This window comes from Ambystoma mexicanum, chromosome 5p, assembly GCF_040938575.1.
Source record: "Ambystoma mexicanum isolate Mex_15411 chromosome 5p, UKY_AmexF1_1, whole genome shotgun sequence".
In the NCBI taxonomy this organism is placed as follows: domain Eukaryota; kingdom Metazoa; phylum Chordata; class Amphibia; order Caudata; family Ambystomatidae; genus Ambystoma; species Ambystoma mexicanum.
In genome coordinates, this window is record NC_090930.1 from 1365458033 (window position 1) to 1365476151 (window position 18119).

Here is an 18119-nt window from a genome sequence, read left to right on the forward strand (position 1 = left end):
AGCATGAGAGTCAAATACTGAAGAAAGACCAAAGAGATACCATGAACATTCTTTATATTCTTAAAAGCATGACTTGGCAATCAGATCATTTTATGGTTACGTTGGATGTCCGGGCATTATACACATCGATTGTCCACAATTTGGCATTAGATAGCATTGACTTTGCATATTCTATTCACATGTGTTTATGATTAAAGAATTCTTAGTTATCTCTCAAAGATAATGTTTTCCTTTTTAATGGACATTGCTGTCTACAAATAAAACGTGTGGCCATGGCAGCCAATTATGCACCAGCCCTGCCAAACCTTGTTATGGGCTGTTTTGAGCCGACATATGCATTTGCAGTGACGGAATTCTCTAGACACATAATAAGGTGACGCTGATACTTTGATGATGTCCCTCGGTGTGACAAGGCCAGTCCCAACCTTTAGAGGAATATGTAACGTACCTGAATGCCAGTACATTGCAATTACATTTGACAAACACTGCAAGTACGATCAGTATTGACTTTATTGATATAAGAATCTCCGTTGATCAAGAGATTAATAACACACACTTTCATAAACCAACGTAGGTTAATTCCACCTTACATGCTACCAGTTGTCACTGAAAATCAGTGATTGATAGTATACCTGTAGACAAATATATCAGAGCTAGAAGAAATTGTAGTGAGGAAGCACTTTTCAAGCAAGAATGTGTTACACTGCAAGGACGGTTTCAGGAGAGGGGCTACACATACTTAAACAAGCTGAACAAAAAGCCATGTGGCTTCATGGGAATTACCCTTTGACCCCTAGAATTTGGACCACCGGCAACATGGCAGAGATGGTGAGATTTATATCAAAATACAATGCAGACAGTCACCAGACCTACAAATCATTAAAAACATTGTTACATGCGTCTACTCCATTCAGATATTGGAGCAGCACTGCACCAGATACCAACTATCACCTACTCCGGGCCCCCTACTTTGAGATCATCATTGAGTCCATCATTCCTGGATATCACACCAGAGTCCTCAGCAAATTGGATAGCCAAGCCCCAAACACAGGGTTTCCACTAATGTGGCAATTGCTAAATAGGTTGTCCTGCTTTACAAACTAAATGCTTTAGTCTTAACCAATATAGACACTGTCACATCAGAAGCTTTATTAATTGTCAAACCAAGTTTGTTATTTACAAAATTATATGCGTATGCAAATTGGTGTACATTGGTTGCACAATTTTTTAATTGGGAATCGGAATCTGTGAACATCTCAGTCTTATTGGGAGTCCAGATCTGAAGTTACCTCTGGCGGTGCATCGGCAAATTCACCATCAAATAGAAGACAAAAATAACCTAAAATGTGTGGGACTGGCGCAAGTTACATCTGATGCCCAAGGAGGAGACCGTGAACTGAAACTCTGTCAGCTGGAATCTCTATACATCTGCACGTTTCTCAAGGTACTGCATGGACTTAACATGGAACATGAATAGTGTTTTTCTATGATTGGTAGAGCCTTATGTGGCAGCGAAATGACTGCTCGGGCATGGCCTAATTTTGGATTTTTGGTGACTGTCATTTTTATTTATTTGATGTATATTAAACTGCAAACCTCACTAAACATAATGGGATCTGCCCACCTGTACTAAGGTTGGTCACAGACATTCCTTCTGAGCTTGCCCTTGGGTTGCTAGAGGCTTACACCCATTTTGAATCTTGTATATGGTTGTTGATTTATCGTCACTCATCGGCACTGCTCTGGTTTTCCAGTTGTTAGTGTACATGTGTATTGATGTTGCTTGTAAATGGATTGCTCTAATACTTTTCAGCAACAAAACGACTTTCTGCCTGAGTTTGCATCTGTACTTCGTGTACTGTCTTGCCTTCATGAATTCTTGCGTTAAGGAAATCTGCAAATATCAAACTGAATAATTTTTTCTAAGGCCACACAGTGGCAACTTTGCCACATTTCTGGTTTAAAATGACTATACTGTTCAGGACACCCTTCTGTATTTTATTCACCCATGTGCTTTTTCCTAATAAGGTTGCACACAGTCCCCCTTGCCATGTTATCTTTTATTTAATTTTGTATTTATTTATTTCTATGGCGCCAGAGCCCACAGGCAGGGCGCGTTACAATTAGACAAGGACAGACAAGTAGATAGTGGGACAGCAGGGCTTGTAAGCAACCTGGGTGGGTTACTTTAAGTAGACTTGGCTGTTTGTAGGTTATTTATTTGAACACCAGTGGTTTCAATTTTTTTCTAAATGATAGGCAGTTGGACTCAAGTCTTGGGTGGCTTGGGAGCTCATTACACTTGGAAGCTGCTTTGGTAGGGAATGCCACCCAAGTCCATTGCCTTTTTTAGAGTGAGTGACTTTCACAAGCCCTTGAGCCTTGGACCTTAAGGCGCAGCTTGTTTCGTAATAAATAACTTGATTTTTTGGGTAAGCGTGCGCAGATCAAATAAGCAATGATGTTCAATGGTCATTTCTTTAAAAGTAATACGGTCTTCCAGGGCTAACCAATGAATGGACTTTGTCCTCTGTGATATGTTCCATTCTCGATTTTTCCAGTAATTGTCCTCACTGCATTCTTCTGAATGGCCTGGCATTGTTGGATACATTTTTTGTTGGGCCCCCATCATCAGCGCGTTCCCATTGTCCAATCTAGATAAGATTGTGGCTCTGGCGATAATGGTACTGTTTTGTTTACTCAATAGTGGCCTGATCCATCTGAGTAGTCTCTGGTGGTATTGACATGTTGATCAAAGCCTTTATGACACAGTATAACTGTTAGGATATCTCGGGCAACGCATTTGTCTTGGAAGCAAGAAAACGCATAGCAACACGTTCGAATCCCAGTCTCACGCGTAGAAACCGGTCTTCAGTATTAAGTGCGGTATCAAAGAACAATTATAATTATAATTAATTATTTTCTTATTCCAATCTGTGAATACTATGAGAAACCTGAAGGTATCTCCCTGTCTAAACCTCGGGAATCCGTTATCCAGGTGGCCAGGACACGGCCATCTCTATTGGATCCAGTTCCTGTGGGTGGACCACTGAGGGAGGATCGCCTGGATGGGGGGGGGGGCCTTTGAAGGGCAAGAGTGGGGCACCGACGGGTGAGACGCGGTATCCCCCTTCCTTCAACACCTTTTCCCCTTACACGTAGGACATCAAAAAACACTGCCCCTTCTCACCTTTTGTGGCACAAACACCTTTGCACCACACAATAGACAACTGACTTATGTGCATGTCCCAACCGGAGGGTCCGGAAAAGTCAAGCAATTGACTTAAATCACACACACCTGACGGCCCTCTCTTTTCTCCACAGGGATAAAAGGTGGAGCATGAGTGCAGTACGAGCAAGGCGAGTGCAGCAGTCAGCATGACGAGACAGCTTCCACGCAGCAGTTCAAGAGTAGGAGAAAGGTGGCGGGAATCGAGAGGGTGGCGAGGAGAAGAAAGCCTAAGACGCGAACAATAGCACAAGTGTCTTGCAGCAGATGTCAACAGGTACACAGGGCAAGACTATGCCGATAAGCAGGAGCGAGGGAGTCTCCCATGCCCGTGGTACCGGCCTTGACGCCAAAGAAGCCAAAAGCCAAGCGGTTCATCACAGCCAGTGAGTCGAGGGGAAAACCGATAAGAACGGGCTGTGTTGAGTGACAATCGAAGGAGTGGCAAGTTTGAACCATGTTCAACGAACTTTCAATGAACTGTAAAAGTGTTAAGGGAAGACCAGTTATAGAGGGAGACGGGCACCACGTGGGTGCTAAATTCAAGACACACTGATCGATATCCCCATTTAAACGAAAATACAAGTACCAGAAGGCCAAAGGCGGGCCAGTGAAATAGGTCAAAGTGGTCATGCACAGGGTCAAGCAAAAACCCGTACAATCGAAAGACTTTGATCTACAAGCACTGTGAAAGAAAGGGGAGTAAAAAGAGAACATTGAAAGAGAAGGGGGGGGTCAGCGCCATGAAGAGGGGAACACAGGGGTGAGCCACTATCACCCTGATCGAGAGCCAAAGTGAACCTGGTGAGGGGAAGCTAAGGATCAAGAGGGATCTTAGCCTGGCAGAGGGAGATGCAGAGATGAAGTTATCACCCTAGTACTAGCAGTCAAGAGAGGTCCGAACCCGGCAGAGGGAGATCTAGGGGTGAAGCTATCACCCGAACTTCAAGTAAAGAACTGACATATAAATTGAGTCGTTAACATTTGAGAAGGGTCAGCACCCAGAAGAGGGAGACCCAAGGCCGAATCATTATCACCCTAACAAACTCATTTGGTGAAAGGAACCCTGCAGTGAGAAGAAGCAAGGGAAGCGAATCCCAAGAGGAGCAAAGTCTAAAGTCCCAAGAAACAGTGCATTTGGAACTGTATAAAAATACATTAAGATTTGTGGAATAAAAGAAGGGTAAGCGCCCAGAAGAGTGGGACCCAGGGGTGAACTCATCACCCAGCGAACATTGGAAACAAACTTCATTTGTTGAAGGAACTTTTGTTTTGCTATTTGAACACGTCAGGTTCTCAACGGCAAGAGACTTTGTAAGGAAACGAGGATTGGTCTTCGACAGTCCTGAGAACTGCCATTGGAACTTTTGTCTCGTGCTGGAGAAGCCCGAGACTGTACCATGCTCCAAGCTCCCATCTTACCCAGTGCACAAAACATGGGGAAGGAAAGCCTAGGCTACCGCATTCTGACAGAACACTTCTTTCTTTTCTTAAAAACTATCCCACACCGTTTTTTTGTATTTGTGTATTCGTTGAAAGGTTTGGCAATAGGTTTCTTAGTATAGGCCCTTTTATTTGACACAACGCCACTAGGACTGCCTTATTTTCATTTGATGGTCGACACTTGTTCCCATTTTAGATATAGGTTTATATTTAGTTTTTCCAACCCGCATAAAGAATTAATTGCTCAATAAGCACCCTTGAGCTGTGTTCACTTGTCTGTGTTACTTGTTGTCACTTTGAGTTTCTCACAGTACCTAATTTAATTGCCCTCTCTGAGGAGGCCAAGCGGTACTCTGGGCATATAATGGATTTAAATTGACTCAATTATCCAGTATGCACCTCGCTCATTTTTACTCGTATGTGGTTTCCCTAAATTGGTTGCATGTAGTACAGATCGCTTTTTAGGTGACTACTAGCTGGTATACCCGGTGTTCCCTGGGCCTTCATTCGCTCATTGGTACAGGTAACTGTTCAAAATGTAGTGCAGATTGGTGAAACAGTGTGGAATTGTATGGGGAACATTCGTGAAGCCACAAACCTACACCCACATTTTCACTTTTGCTGAAATTCGGGTTAAGGGGTGGGATGTCCAGATGACATGTAGCCAGTAATCTCCGGAGGATCCTAACAGGTGACTGTGCAAAATTTGGTGCAGATTGGTGAAAGTGTGGAATTGTATAGGGAACATACGTAAAGCCACAAACCCATATATTTACACTTTTATATAGATAGATAGTAGCCACAATGCATTTGAGAAATGTCCTCAACCGCAACTTTTTCTATTTACGTTGCACGTCGCCCTTTTTTTTTAATTTACAATTTTTATTAATTTCGACCTGAACACCATACAATGCATCAACGAGGATGAATTTCAATATCCTATACAGTTTCAGGTCATTTGCTCCTGACCCCCCACAGTCCCACCCCCTCCCCGAGCCTAACTCACACTTCAGCCTCCTCCACCTCTTCGGGAATCTCTTTCCTTCTCTCACGTGGGGCTGTTCCCTATTGGTTCAGCCTGTGCAGACCCAGACAGTGTGGCAACCAAATGTCTCCAGGCCATCGTGTCCCCTTCATCCCCCCCACCCCTGCTTACTAGTTCATTCCATACCACTGTCTCAGCATCCGCCCATTTCCTAAGGTTCCGCCACCAAGCCTCTACTTTCGGTCTGTTACTCGCTTTCCAGCACTTTGCTATCCTGCGTTTTGCCAATATATATGCCAAGTCCTTGAGTTTACTCACATGTTTGAGTTTACGTGGCCTGGGGAACCCCCCCCCCCCCCACCACCCATGCCCACAGGGAGTCCACTTCCAAATGTATCCCTTTAACCGCCAAGAGGTGAGCCACCTCCCCCCAGAATCTCCTTATTTCAGGGCATGCCCAGAACATATGCATCATTCCGGCATCTCCTTCCCACATTTCTGACATGTCTGTGTTCTGGCATTTTTAAACTTGGCTATCTTCTTCAGAGTCATACATGCTCTATGGGTAACATATAACGGAATCTGTTGCAACTGCGCATTCTCAACACTTTCTTATGGTATCCCTGCACCCTGGCCCACAGTGCATCCCCATCGGCTCCCGTGCCTCGTCTTCCAACCCCTGTCTCGTCTGAGTTACCTCCTTCCCAACTCTGGACATCATTAGTTCATATATTTGGGAGACCTCATGTCCTCCGTCCGACACATCACAAAATGTCTCTATGGCAGCATCCGGCTGTTGGGTCAGCTCTGCCTCCGACCACATGCTTTTTATCATTTTTACCAGTCTATTGTATGTGATATATTGTCCTTGATGTAATCCTGTATCCTCTGTGTATCAAACTCGATCACCTTCCCATCTTGCCATATATCCCCAGGGTCGCTATACCTGATGGTTTCCCAATGCCCTCTGATGGTCCTCCTCAATTGTACATCCATCCTTTCCAGCGCCACCAGTGGTATCTATGGGGAACACGGGACTGGATTTCCCATTACTTGGCAGGCTCTCCACCACATATTTCCACCCGAATCAAGCAACCTAGTCCCCTTTTCCCATTGCAATTTAGGCAACCACATACATTAATTCAAAAAATTAGTGCACTCGGCCCTTAACAGTTTATCTCCGGTGTAGGTTCCTCAGATAACCACCTCGCCACATATTGCAGTTGGCTAGCTAGGAAATACACTTCAAAATCAGGGCGACTTGATGCTCCCTTGCTCGTATGGGTTCTGTAACTTCACAATGCTATCTTATTTCTAGAGTGGTGCCATATGAACCCCCTACACATACTTTGAACTTTGGCGAAGAACCACTTGGGTATCATGAATGGGATGTTTGCAAAGTAGTGTAATAGCCTGGGCAGCACCACCATCTTCAAAAGTGCCACCCTCCCATCATAGTCAATGGTAGCCTGGCCCAAAAATTCATGCTGTTTTTAATTTTAGACACCGCCTTGTCCGTGTTTTGTACATGCTCAACCTCAACATCGTGGTACACATCTATTCGCAGGTACCTGAACGTTTCAGTTGCCCATTCAAACTGCAATTCTGGCAGTCTGTCGCGGTATCACAACATATCCACCCAAGGGGAATATGCTAGACTTCCTAGGATTAATCGTTCTGCCCGACAGCATTGCATACTGTTCCATAACCTCCAAAATATATTGCAGATTCTCCTCAGGATATTTCAAGTATAGCAACATATCATCCGCGTACATGGATATCGGGTGCTGTCCTCCTTTCGTGTTGATCCCCACCTCCTCATATTGCTGTCTTAAAAATATCACCAGGGGTTAGAGTGCCAAAATAAAAAGCATCAGGAACCACGGGCATCCCTGTCTGGTGCCTCTGCACAGTGTCTACCGTTCCGATATAATGGCTCCTGATTTGACACGAGCTAGTGGTTTGCTGTATAATAATTAAGCCCACTTCAAATAAGCAGGCCCAATCCCATGTTCCCTCAAAACAGCCATCAGCCAAGGCCATTTGACTGAGTCGAAATATTTCACCGCGTCCAATGAGACCACCGCCACCTCCTGAGAGCCCCCTTCTGTCTGATCTATAACATGATGCAGCCTTCTGAGGTTGTCGATATGCCTCTGCCCGGGACGTACCCCGTCTGGTCAGGGTGTATAAGTTTATTTATAACTGGTCTCAGTCTGTTGTCCATCAGTGCTGTAAGTATCTTACTGTCTTGGTTGAGCATCAATAGTGGTCTGTAAGATCCGCAGTCCTTGCTCGGTTTATTGGGTTTGAGGAGCGGAATGATAATTGCTTCCCTGGGGGATTCAGGCAACATGTCTCTTTCAATCGCCTCATTTAACATAGCTAGCATCGGGGGGAGCTAATCTGACCTGTAGGTTTTATGGAATTCACTCGGGAGCCCGTCCACCCCAGGGGCATTGTTAGTGGGTAGAGACTGAATCACATGTTACAACCCTTCTATCGTGAGTGGAACCTTTAAGTTTTCCATTTCTGCTTCCTCAAGTTTGGGTAAATTAATCTCAGTCAGTGTTTCCATCACGTCAATTTCCTCCTTTGGTCGTGTCTGTATATAATTTCTGATAATACTCCAAAAAACATTTGTTGTACGTCGCCCTTATGTGATTTTGCAAGCAGCCTGTATCAAGTTCCCATAGATAAAACTGCCAACATGGCGCTTATACGAGAAACCGAGTTTGAGCACTTGAATTGCCTGCTGTAACAGCTGGGGTATTGAGACCCTTCAATCAGTGAGTCTCCTGCTTTAGTGTGGTCAGCTCACTTAGGTTCTTAGATACAGGCATATTGATAATATTTACTTGCTTAACGCCTCACAGTATAAGACTTTTTACATTTCTGGATGTTGTATAATTACTTTTTGGTAGTTCGCTTGAAACAGTTGCCGTGACAACCCCCAAATTGTTTTGTGAAAAAGCCTGGAATATAAAGGCAGGAACTCGTTTTTTTCATTTTTCTATTGTGTTGGATACTGGTATGGATGTGTCATTGACCACTTTTTCTGTTCTGTCCTTGTACTTTTCAGCACAACGGATAAGGCTCATGTAGCGTCCTATACAGAGATGCCCATCAGTTGCCTGTTTACTGATGTAATCTATTTTGGTAATGTGTAGTGCAATCATGCTTGTTTCATATCCTGCAGCCGAACATATAACTAGGAATTTATATGGGTCACTGCTTGGAGTTAACAAATGTATGCAGGATATAATCTACCCTGGTGTTTGCTTTTGGTATTTATCTTCGAAGTGTTGAATCTACAGAGTTTTCAGTTCCAAAATATATTTTAGGCTGTGTGAAGTCACATTGGCTTCATTATAAGTTTGTCGTTCCTGAAATAAGGGTGCCGGTAGCAACATTCCGGAACCCTTTCCGGACGGCCAAACTACGAGTCTGCTGGCAGGGGCAGAGTACTACTGGCACGCCTGACCTGCCGGGAGTTCAGGCCACTACCGGCAGTGTTTTCACTGAAGCACAGTTACCAACGGTGGCGATGCTTCAGTGTCACCATTCCCATGGAGTCCTATGGGACTCCACGGGAATGGGGATTTACTGTTCCGCCACCGCTTATGATATCCCGGTGGCACCGGGATGCCAGGTGGCAGAAACAGTGTTAAGGGGTCGGCAGTAGACTACGGGTTCTACCGCCTGTTGGGGAGAATTCTCTGTTTAGGCTGAATTTCCTAACCTAGTGAGTCCCCCAGCAGCTTTGCTGGATTTTTTGGGGTTTATTTTTTTCTCCTGCCAAGAGTGAGACTCTTTTACCCTCACTCTTGGACATGATTTGTGTGTTCCTTTGACTCTAGATGTGTTTAATGGGCTATGGGGTCTTTTACTCCATAGGGCTTCATGTGTTTTTGTGATGTTACACAGCACCCTCAGTGCAGTAACACAGGGGTGTCATAGTGACTCCCCAGTATAGACTCCATACCCTGGGACTGACTACTGTCTCCCAGGGCATGTAAAGTCACCATTGACTTTACTAGTCTTAAATTCTGAACAGAACCAGTACACACCATCATATTGTGGACGTACTGGCTGGGGCAATTCAATTGCCCCGAGGTCTGTTAGTCGAGGGGGCACGTCTCCGTCCCCCCTGATCGAGTTTTGGCTGGTGGCAGTGGATACTACTTTTTATATTCGACCGCAAATATTTCTCTATGGGATTTTCCCATTGTTCGAGGCTACTATCTTTATTTATTTAATTACGATAGCCTCGAACATACCGCTGGTTTATTTAATTATTATTAATTCTCCGGTTGGTATTGTTTGCCAAAACTCGGTTCTAAAATGGCATTTGTGTTCTCTTCTGTGACTCCAACCCAAGTCGAGCCCTTTGTTCCACTTTTTGGCGGGCTTCTCCACAGAAGCCCTCCAAAGTGGTGCCACTCTGTCTGGGGTACTTAGGAGGGGTGGAGGGGGATTTAGGCACCCTGGACTGAGTTGCCTAGGCAACTCAAGTCGCACTCCGTCCTGATTGGCCCAAGTGGTGAGCCGGCCGGCTCACCACTTAGCATGTTTGAGTGACAGCTAGGCTGAGTGAATGGGGGTTTTCTGCATAAAAGCAGGGCTTTGGGGACTGGAACTTCAGAAGTCGCCACAGGACCTAAGAATCCAACGAGGGAGAAGCTAAGCCGACCTGCCACGACGACCCCACCGGTGGAGCCCTGCTGGACCGTCTCACCACTTTTCCCAACGACAGAGGAGATCTCCCGCCGGAGAATCTTCTTCCTTTGACTGGTGGGGATAACCAGTTTCACCGTCTTTTCGCCTTCCCGACGTATCCTGTGGCCGCCTTGCCTGTGCCAAGCACCCCGGCAACCGGAATACCACGTTTTACCACGACCGCGAAATAAAGGGTAATACCTTTAACCGGAAAACTGTGCGGCTTGTTTCTTCCCTGGCAGTGCAACGACCTTCAGCTTTCCTCCAAGTCGAGATCTTCTCTTCCCCTGGACGATGCCGAGACTTGCACCCGCTGCCAGGAACAACTGCCACCACTGGAGGATCCTTCCCACTTAAGGTACCGTGTTCTGCCTGGCTTCCCTTGCCACCGACTGTACGGGGTAGATTAAGCCCCCGGCTTTCGAACCTGGGTTAGCGTGGGACACCCTGGCTAAACGTTTCTGAGCCTCTCTCAACTCTTTTCGAACTCTCTGCAAGACTTTCAAAGCCTAGTGTAACTGTGTGATCTTGGGCGCATTTGTGCTCTGCTCTCTCTAAGAGTGGGCCCAGCCTATGGACTTTGCGTCACAAGTGACTTTTGCTCTTCTGCCTTGCTAATAGTGTTCCTAAATCTTAGAGTGGTGTATCTTTCCATATTCTGTCTTTTTCCTTCCCTTCTTCATGAATTTATTGGAGTGCCATCTATAGTTAAGCGCTCACCTCTGTCTGGAAATAAGTGGTGTTAACTAAGACTTATCCGATAAGGAATAAGGGTTGTATATTTTATAATAGTAACTGTGTTTAGAGTGTTTTACAATAAGAGTGCTGGAGTGTTTCAAACAGTGTGTTTTTAAATAAATAATTATATACTTTGATACCAAAGCTCAGGTCAGTGTTTGCTTGTATTGGTGTATCTGAGTGCCTATTGTGTATACTTTGCATACTGCCTAACTCTTCTTGAGGGAAGTCTGACTGCTCAGCCACAGCTACCAGGTAAATCTGGGTGGTACAGACTGCTACCAAGTGGGTTTACTGCTAACACCTGTAGTCCTAAATCTTTTGCAGTGTTCCCAAAGGGAACTGCACAGGTTTCTGCCCAACACGCCGACCTCGTAATGAGGCCCATTGTGTTTTTTGGAAATGCCCTAGAAGTTAGCATAATTTCTATATCATTATTCAATATCAAATGGCTCAAGGTTTGAGTTCTCTCTTTCAATAATATCATATGTATGGAGGAATATCTTGTGAGCAATGATTGTAATTGTTCTCTTTGTGTTCCCGTTTCTCATCTTAGCTTCTTTTTCTAACCTCACTTGCACCACCCTGTTCATAATGAATTGACATATTGTGTGTTTTCCTTGTTTTTAACGCATGCTATGTAACTTTCTTGGTTCATTTATTACTGTATTTTAAACAGCTTTAAAAAAGACCCTAGCGGGCCAAAACATGTGTTGGCTGATCTCACTAAATTGTTTGGTTTCATGAATCGCCTGCTTTTTATGAATACTTATAAATAAGTTTTGTCAGCACTTTGATTCATACCTATCTTTGGTCTTTCTTGACTATTTGACTCCGGCGCTTCTGTGTAGGCTCCCCTTTGGTGGCTTGTTGTTTGGTGGATTGTTGGGGAGAATTCTCAAGAATGTGTTCATTTCCCTTACCTTTTGAGACCCCCCAGCAACTTTGCTGGATTTCTTGGATTTTCATTTTAACCTTTCCCACTCTTTCTTGTATTTTGATGTGCGTTTTACTTTTGTGTTCTTTGTATATGGAGTTTTAAAACACCTTCATAGGCATCTTTTTCTTGTGTGTCACACAGCACCTTCAGTCTTACAGACTTCCCAAGGTTTAAATACCTTCTCTCGGGCTGACTATTGTCTCCCAGAGCATGTCAAGTAAAATTGACTTTACTAGTCTCTTTAAATTTACAGACCCAGCACACACTAGTTTCCTATAGAGTGCTGGAGGGGTTGCCTAGCATTCCCTGAGTCTAATCACTCATGTAACAGTCAATTGTTACCATTTCCCTCTTGAAATGGCTGGTGGCAGTGGTTTAGAACAAACTACCATGATTTTTCCCGACCACGAACACCGGTAGCTAAAAATCAGAGCTGCCATGTTTTTCAATATGGCGCCCAAGACCTATCTGTAAAAACAGACTCCGGTCAACTTTTTTCGCTCTTTCTTTTAGGAAAGGTCCTTCTTGTGTTTAACTCTGCGCGCCAAACCAGGTTTTGTCCCTTTGTTTGTTGGCCTTTGGCAGGCTTCAGTGCTGAAGCCCTCCTCTGGCGCCTGAGTGTCTGGGGTGGACAGGATGTGAGGGAGGTGTCCGAAACTCCCTGTGCTTAGTCTCCTAGGAGACCTGAATGCACTCTGGATTGTCCGGCAAGGACAGCCACCCTGCTGTGTGAGTGACAGCAAGGCTGGAATGAATGGGGGGAAACTGTTTAAAAGCAGGCCTCTGGGACATGGAAAGCAGAGTCGACCACTGGAACGAGAGAACGGAAGACGAGCTGAAGGAAGACTGCTGCAACTCCTGGTCCACTGTTGAAGCCCTGCTGCAGGTCTGAATTGCCTGAAACTCCCTCGACAGAGAAGCCCTTCAAGGGTGACTTTTTCCCTTGAGTTTGGTGGGAACAACAAACTCGCAAGTCACCTGGACACCGTCTCTATACTGGTCGAATTTTCTTTAGACTGCTGTTGAAAACCAGTTAGCCAGTGAGAAGGATACCAGTTTGTGGTCTTGGTCTTTAAGGAACTCACACCTTAAACCAACCTTTTGCCAAGTGTGTGACCTCTTCCCTGGGCAGTGCAGGAACTTCCCAACGTCCTTCTTGTCCCCACGACTGAAGCTCAGGAACAGCGAGATCTGCAGAACTGCCAGGAACAACTGCCTCAGCTACAGCTTTCTTCACTTAAAAGGTACTGTGCAAGTGCGTCAAGAAATCCTTTCTGCTGCGGTGAAAGTTTGTGAAACTTTCCCAACTTTGAAGGCTTGTCCTTCCCTAAACAGACATAACTTTTCGTCTGACCAACTACTTCTAAAAAAAACGTGGCAAAGACCTAACCGTTACTGCCAGAACTGTGCTATCCTATCCAAGACTCTGAACCATTGACTTTGGCCCAGGCCTATTGAATTAAATTGCTGGTTGTAGTGAACTGAAACTATTTGCCCTACGTCTGAAAGTATTTGTTCTTTATTTCTTTTAACCTTGTCTTTTTAACGCTTTTTAAAGTAACTGAAGTGGCATTTTGCTCCCACTTCAGGGGAGCTGAACTTGTTCAGAAACTGATTGGCTGTGTATTGTAGTATATTAAATTGTGATATTGAGCTGCTCATACTAGTGGAATTTTTTCCAACTGACTGTGTAAATAAATGTATATTCGTTTACCAAGAAACCTTGAGTAAGTGTTTGTTTGAACCAGTGTGTTTGCTAACAATTCGTGTAACCCCTTGTACTGCTCACTTTACTCTTGAGATAAATCTGGCTGCTCAGCCACTGCTACCACAATACTGTTTAGTACAGGCTTGTACCAAAGGTGAAATTCTACTTACGCTTGTAGTCTTAATTGTGTGTAATGTTCCCAAAGGACACATTCATCAACCATTCCTTTACAACGCTTAAGGAAATTATTTGTGTGTTATCATGAGAAAAATATATTGCCACACAGGGGTTCATGGGTTTGGGGTGAACTGGGGTGGTACACTGATAAGGGGCCCTGCAATGGTACTTCAAAAGACTTTGAGGTGAGAGGCTTATTGCCCATATTTCTTTAACCAGGGTCTGGGGGTGCACGATAAGTTCATTGTAGCATCATGAGGCAGGGTGCTGAGGGGAAGGTGGATAGTGCAAGCTCAGCGCAAGGGTGAGAGGTTACATTTGTAGCATCAGAACATCAGTGAGAACAAGGGCCTCTATCCATCAGCTTAGTATGAAGGAGGAGGTTGATGGGGGCTGAGTGTGCGGTGCTGCAGGCTGGGGAGAATGATTGAGCTGAGTCCCGCTCACTTTGTGGGATTTTTAAAGGAATCATTAGGATGACGTCAAACTAGGCCAGTGTGGATACAGGTGCATCACATGATGAACAAGCTTCTGTTTACAATATTACACATATGAGAGACGTATGTTAGTTGAACACGTGTGTGGGTGAACCTTCATAATGTCAGGAAACCCATCGAGCATCTGGATGTTATACCTTGCATTATATTGAGTAAGTAAATTACCATATCATAGATCAGTGTGAGTTTCTGGCAGAGAATAATATTCAGCCAACAACATGGGCCTAAACATGTGGCACAATGAAATAGGTGAGTCGACCCCTCAGTATAAAACTACGAAAGGGGATTTATAGCTCTTACAGAGGGATTAGCAGCATGGGTGAAAGAGTGGCGCCCAGGCGTGGGGTATGTATCGGTTACTTCAAACGGGGAGCAAGGGTGGGGGGTTATCCACGGCCTATGTCATAAAAGTAGGGTCTGCAAGGGGACAGGACATGTTTGAGGAGATGGATTGTGTTTCTCAAGCCCAAGCTTTTGCCTGGTCAACCGCAGGTCAGTGATAGACTTCGGAAGGTGAAAGATAGTGTTTGTCTTGTAGCTTGTTTGCGCCTCGTCTCCATTGAAAACAGGTCTGCTCCAAGGACGCAGAGGGGAGGCGGGTAAGGGAGGTAACTTGCCCATTGTGCGCAATCTCGAGGGGAGAGCTGCAGTCCTGCAGACAGCTTTTACTCATGAGGCCTCCTTTGTCATGCACAAAATGGAGCCAGAATGCGGTACAAAATGGAGTCTAATATCTGCCTTCTAGCTGAGTTTTGCATCCATATGTGTTGTCTTGCAGCCACCCCGCATCCCTGGCCACAGGTGCAGGGGTGACTGGTGGACGAATCATACCCTGCATGTAGGTTAGAATGTAGGGGAGGGGGTCTAGAAGACCTTTCCTCCCATACATTTTCTTCTTTCATCCTTAGTACTGGGGTGAGTTTCCTCCTGCATATGATTTCCCATCGACCTCCCGCTATTCCCAATTCCCCCAGTACCTCTCGTTCTACAGGGGAAGGTTGCAGGGCTCCGTTTGCAGAGGGCCGAGAGGGTGACAGATTAACAAAGGCTACCTTTGCTAGATGGATTGTCAGTTGTATTCAACTCTGTAATGCACTAGCACATAAAACACTACCATTCATGCCAAGGGCCCATTCCACAGTAGCACATGTGCAGCTTTAGCATTCATTACTAATGTTCCATTAGAAGAAATGTGTAAGGCTGAATCCTGGTGTTCAGTCCACACCTTTGTACAACACTTAATGTGTAGATAAGCATGAGCTGATTCACAGGTAAGAAAAGCAAATTTAAAGCATGTATTTGCAACTGTACCCGCACCTCTGCCTTTATCAACCTCTGTTGCTGTTGGTCTAAGAGGAGCATTTGAATCTAAGCAGATCCACAAGTTTGAAGCCAAACATTATATACACAATAATTGTCTTTCTGTGGCTCGTACCTGCTTAGAATTTATTTATTTGGATCTGTAGAGCGCGCTACAGCCCGCAGGCATCGAGGCGCTATATCAGAGCTTAAGAGGACTTGATTAAGAGTTACAAAGAAGCAGCCCAGTGAACACTTGTTCACATTGCAGAGTCAGAGGTTCCATATTATCACAGAGTCCAGGATTGTACAGTCAAACAAATAGGTTCGTTTTGATGGCCTTGCGAAATGCTGAGAGGGATTCAATAATCCTGATGTGGGGTGGAAGGAAGTTCCAGAGTGTGGGGGCCACCGTAGGGAAGCTTGAGCCGCCAGCACAGGTTTTGCGTGTTATCGGAACAGATAACAGGTCGGAATAGGGAGATCTGGATAGTTTATGGGTGGTGTGTTTGGTGATCCTAAGTGCCAGATATGGGGGGAAAGGTCATGGAGATGGAGACACTTGTGAGTCAGTGCAAGGGCTTTTAAGATGATCCTTTCCTTAACTAGCAGCAGATGGATATGTCTTCTAAGATCTGAGATGTGTTCTCTTTGCGAAAGGCCAGTGGCGGCTCTGAGTGCATTGTTTTGAACAATTTGAAGCTTGGCCACGTTCTTGGCAGAAGTGCCTATGAAAATTAGCATTACAGAAATCAAGCCTAGAGCCAATAATGGTGAGACAATTCTGTTGGGACAGGAAGGGTCTTACTGGGTTGATAAGTTTAGAATGGTAGGCAGACGTGGAAGCTATGGCATTAACCTGCCTGTTCATGGTGACACGGTGATGGGGATATTATCAATGGTAAAGGAAGAGTATTGGTTGTCCAACTTGCTCATTGTGAAGGGGGAGCCAAACAGCAGGAGCTCGGGTTTCTCACTGTTGAGGTATAACCAGTTTTCTGCCATCCATGATTTCATTGTTGTGTATATGGAGTTCAGTGTGTTCTGGTCGGACAAGTAATCACCCGAGAGGGGGATGAGTGCATAGTTCATATATAAGATGCCCAGGGAGTCCAAGATTTTAAACGGTGGCCTTGTGAAGAGGTTGTAGAGGGTGGGGGCTGTGCATGAGCCTTGTGGGACCCCTCACTTGATGGTGCTGGGGTCAGCGCAAGAAGAGTCAGAGAAAAGACCTTCATAGCTCTAGGTTTTAGAAATGAGTCTATCCATTTGCAGGCCTTGTCAGAGAAGTTGGCTACTGAAGAGAGGTGCTAGCATAGGGACTTGTGGTCGACCAGATCAAAGGCCGTCGACCGGTCCAAGAGCAGGAGGAGCGCAGGTTTGCCTGCGTCTCGAAGGTCATCAGTCTGGTTTTTGAGGTCAAGGAGAGCCGTTTCGGTCCCACGACGTGGCCTGAACCCTGATTGTTTAAGTCCTAGGAGATGGTTGTTTTCCAGGAAGTTCTGTATTTGTAGGTAGGTTGCTTTATCCAGAATTTGTAGTAGGAAGGGGACAGTGGTGATGGGCCTGTAGTTGCCTGCAATGGATGGGTCAAGGGAGGGCTTTTTCAGGAGCAGACAAACCCACGCTTCCTTTAGTCCCACTGGGACGTAGCCAGAGTGGAAAGAGGCATTGATGAATGCCGTGATGATAGGGGCTAGGGAGGGGGCACAGTCCTTGATGACTTGTGCTGGGCAGGCATCACCTTTACAGTTAGATATTTTGATGGAACGGAGGAGTGTGATGACCTCTGATTCACTCATGTCTTTGAAGTCAAACAAGGCAGAGTGGCTGGAATTTGCTGCTGGCATATAGATACCCTGACTAGTGGCGACCAGTTTGGTGAGCTCCCGTTGAGGGCCGAAGATTTTAGCCTGTAAGGTTTCCAATTTGTTTAGCATGGCGGACTGGATGGAGTTGCACCAGGATTCGTCTTCCTCCATAGGTGAAGGAGGGGAGTTGGGTGTCTCAAGTTCTCTCAATATGGCAAAGATTTCTCAACAAATTTAGTATTAGCTATCCTTGTATTGAAGGAGGTGGCTTTGGCATTGGTGATGGCGTTATTGTTTAGAAATAGATTTGAAGGCAATTCTGGTAGCCTCAGTGGTGAGTGCAACCCTTTTTTCCCCACGCATCTGTAGGAGGTCTTGGGTGAACCAGGCATTAGAATGTTTAAATTTTGGGGCTTTTTTGAGGGTGAGAGGTGCCACTGAGTCAACAGCCTTGGAGATGACCCTCTTAAAGTCATTGGCAAGAAATTCAGGGTCGTTGGAGAAGGGGGGTAGCAGAGCAGGCACCCTAAGGTGCTGGGATAGGTTTTTCTGAGAGCAATTTAGAGCTGCGTG

The 18119-nt window shown here is 45.2% G+C and overlaps 1 protein-coding gene across 1 annotated transcript in view; it reads left to right on the plus strand.

The window, feature by feature from the left end:
- TRIO (trio Rho guanine nucleotide exchange factor) overlaps positions 1 to 18119 on the plus strand; it is a 3834156-nt gene that overhangs the window by 1064001 nt on the left and 2752036 nt on the right. The gene's annotated exons all lie outside the window — the stretch shown is intronic.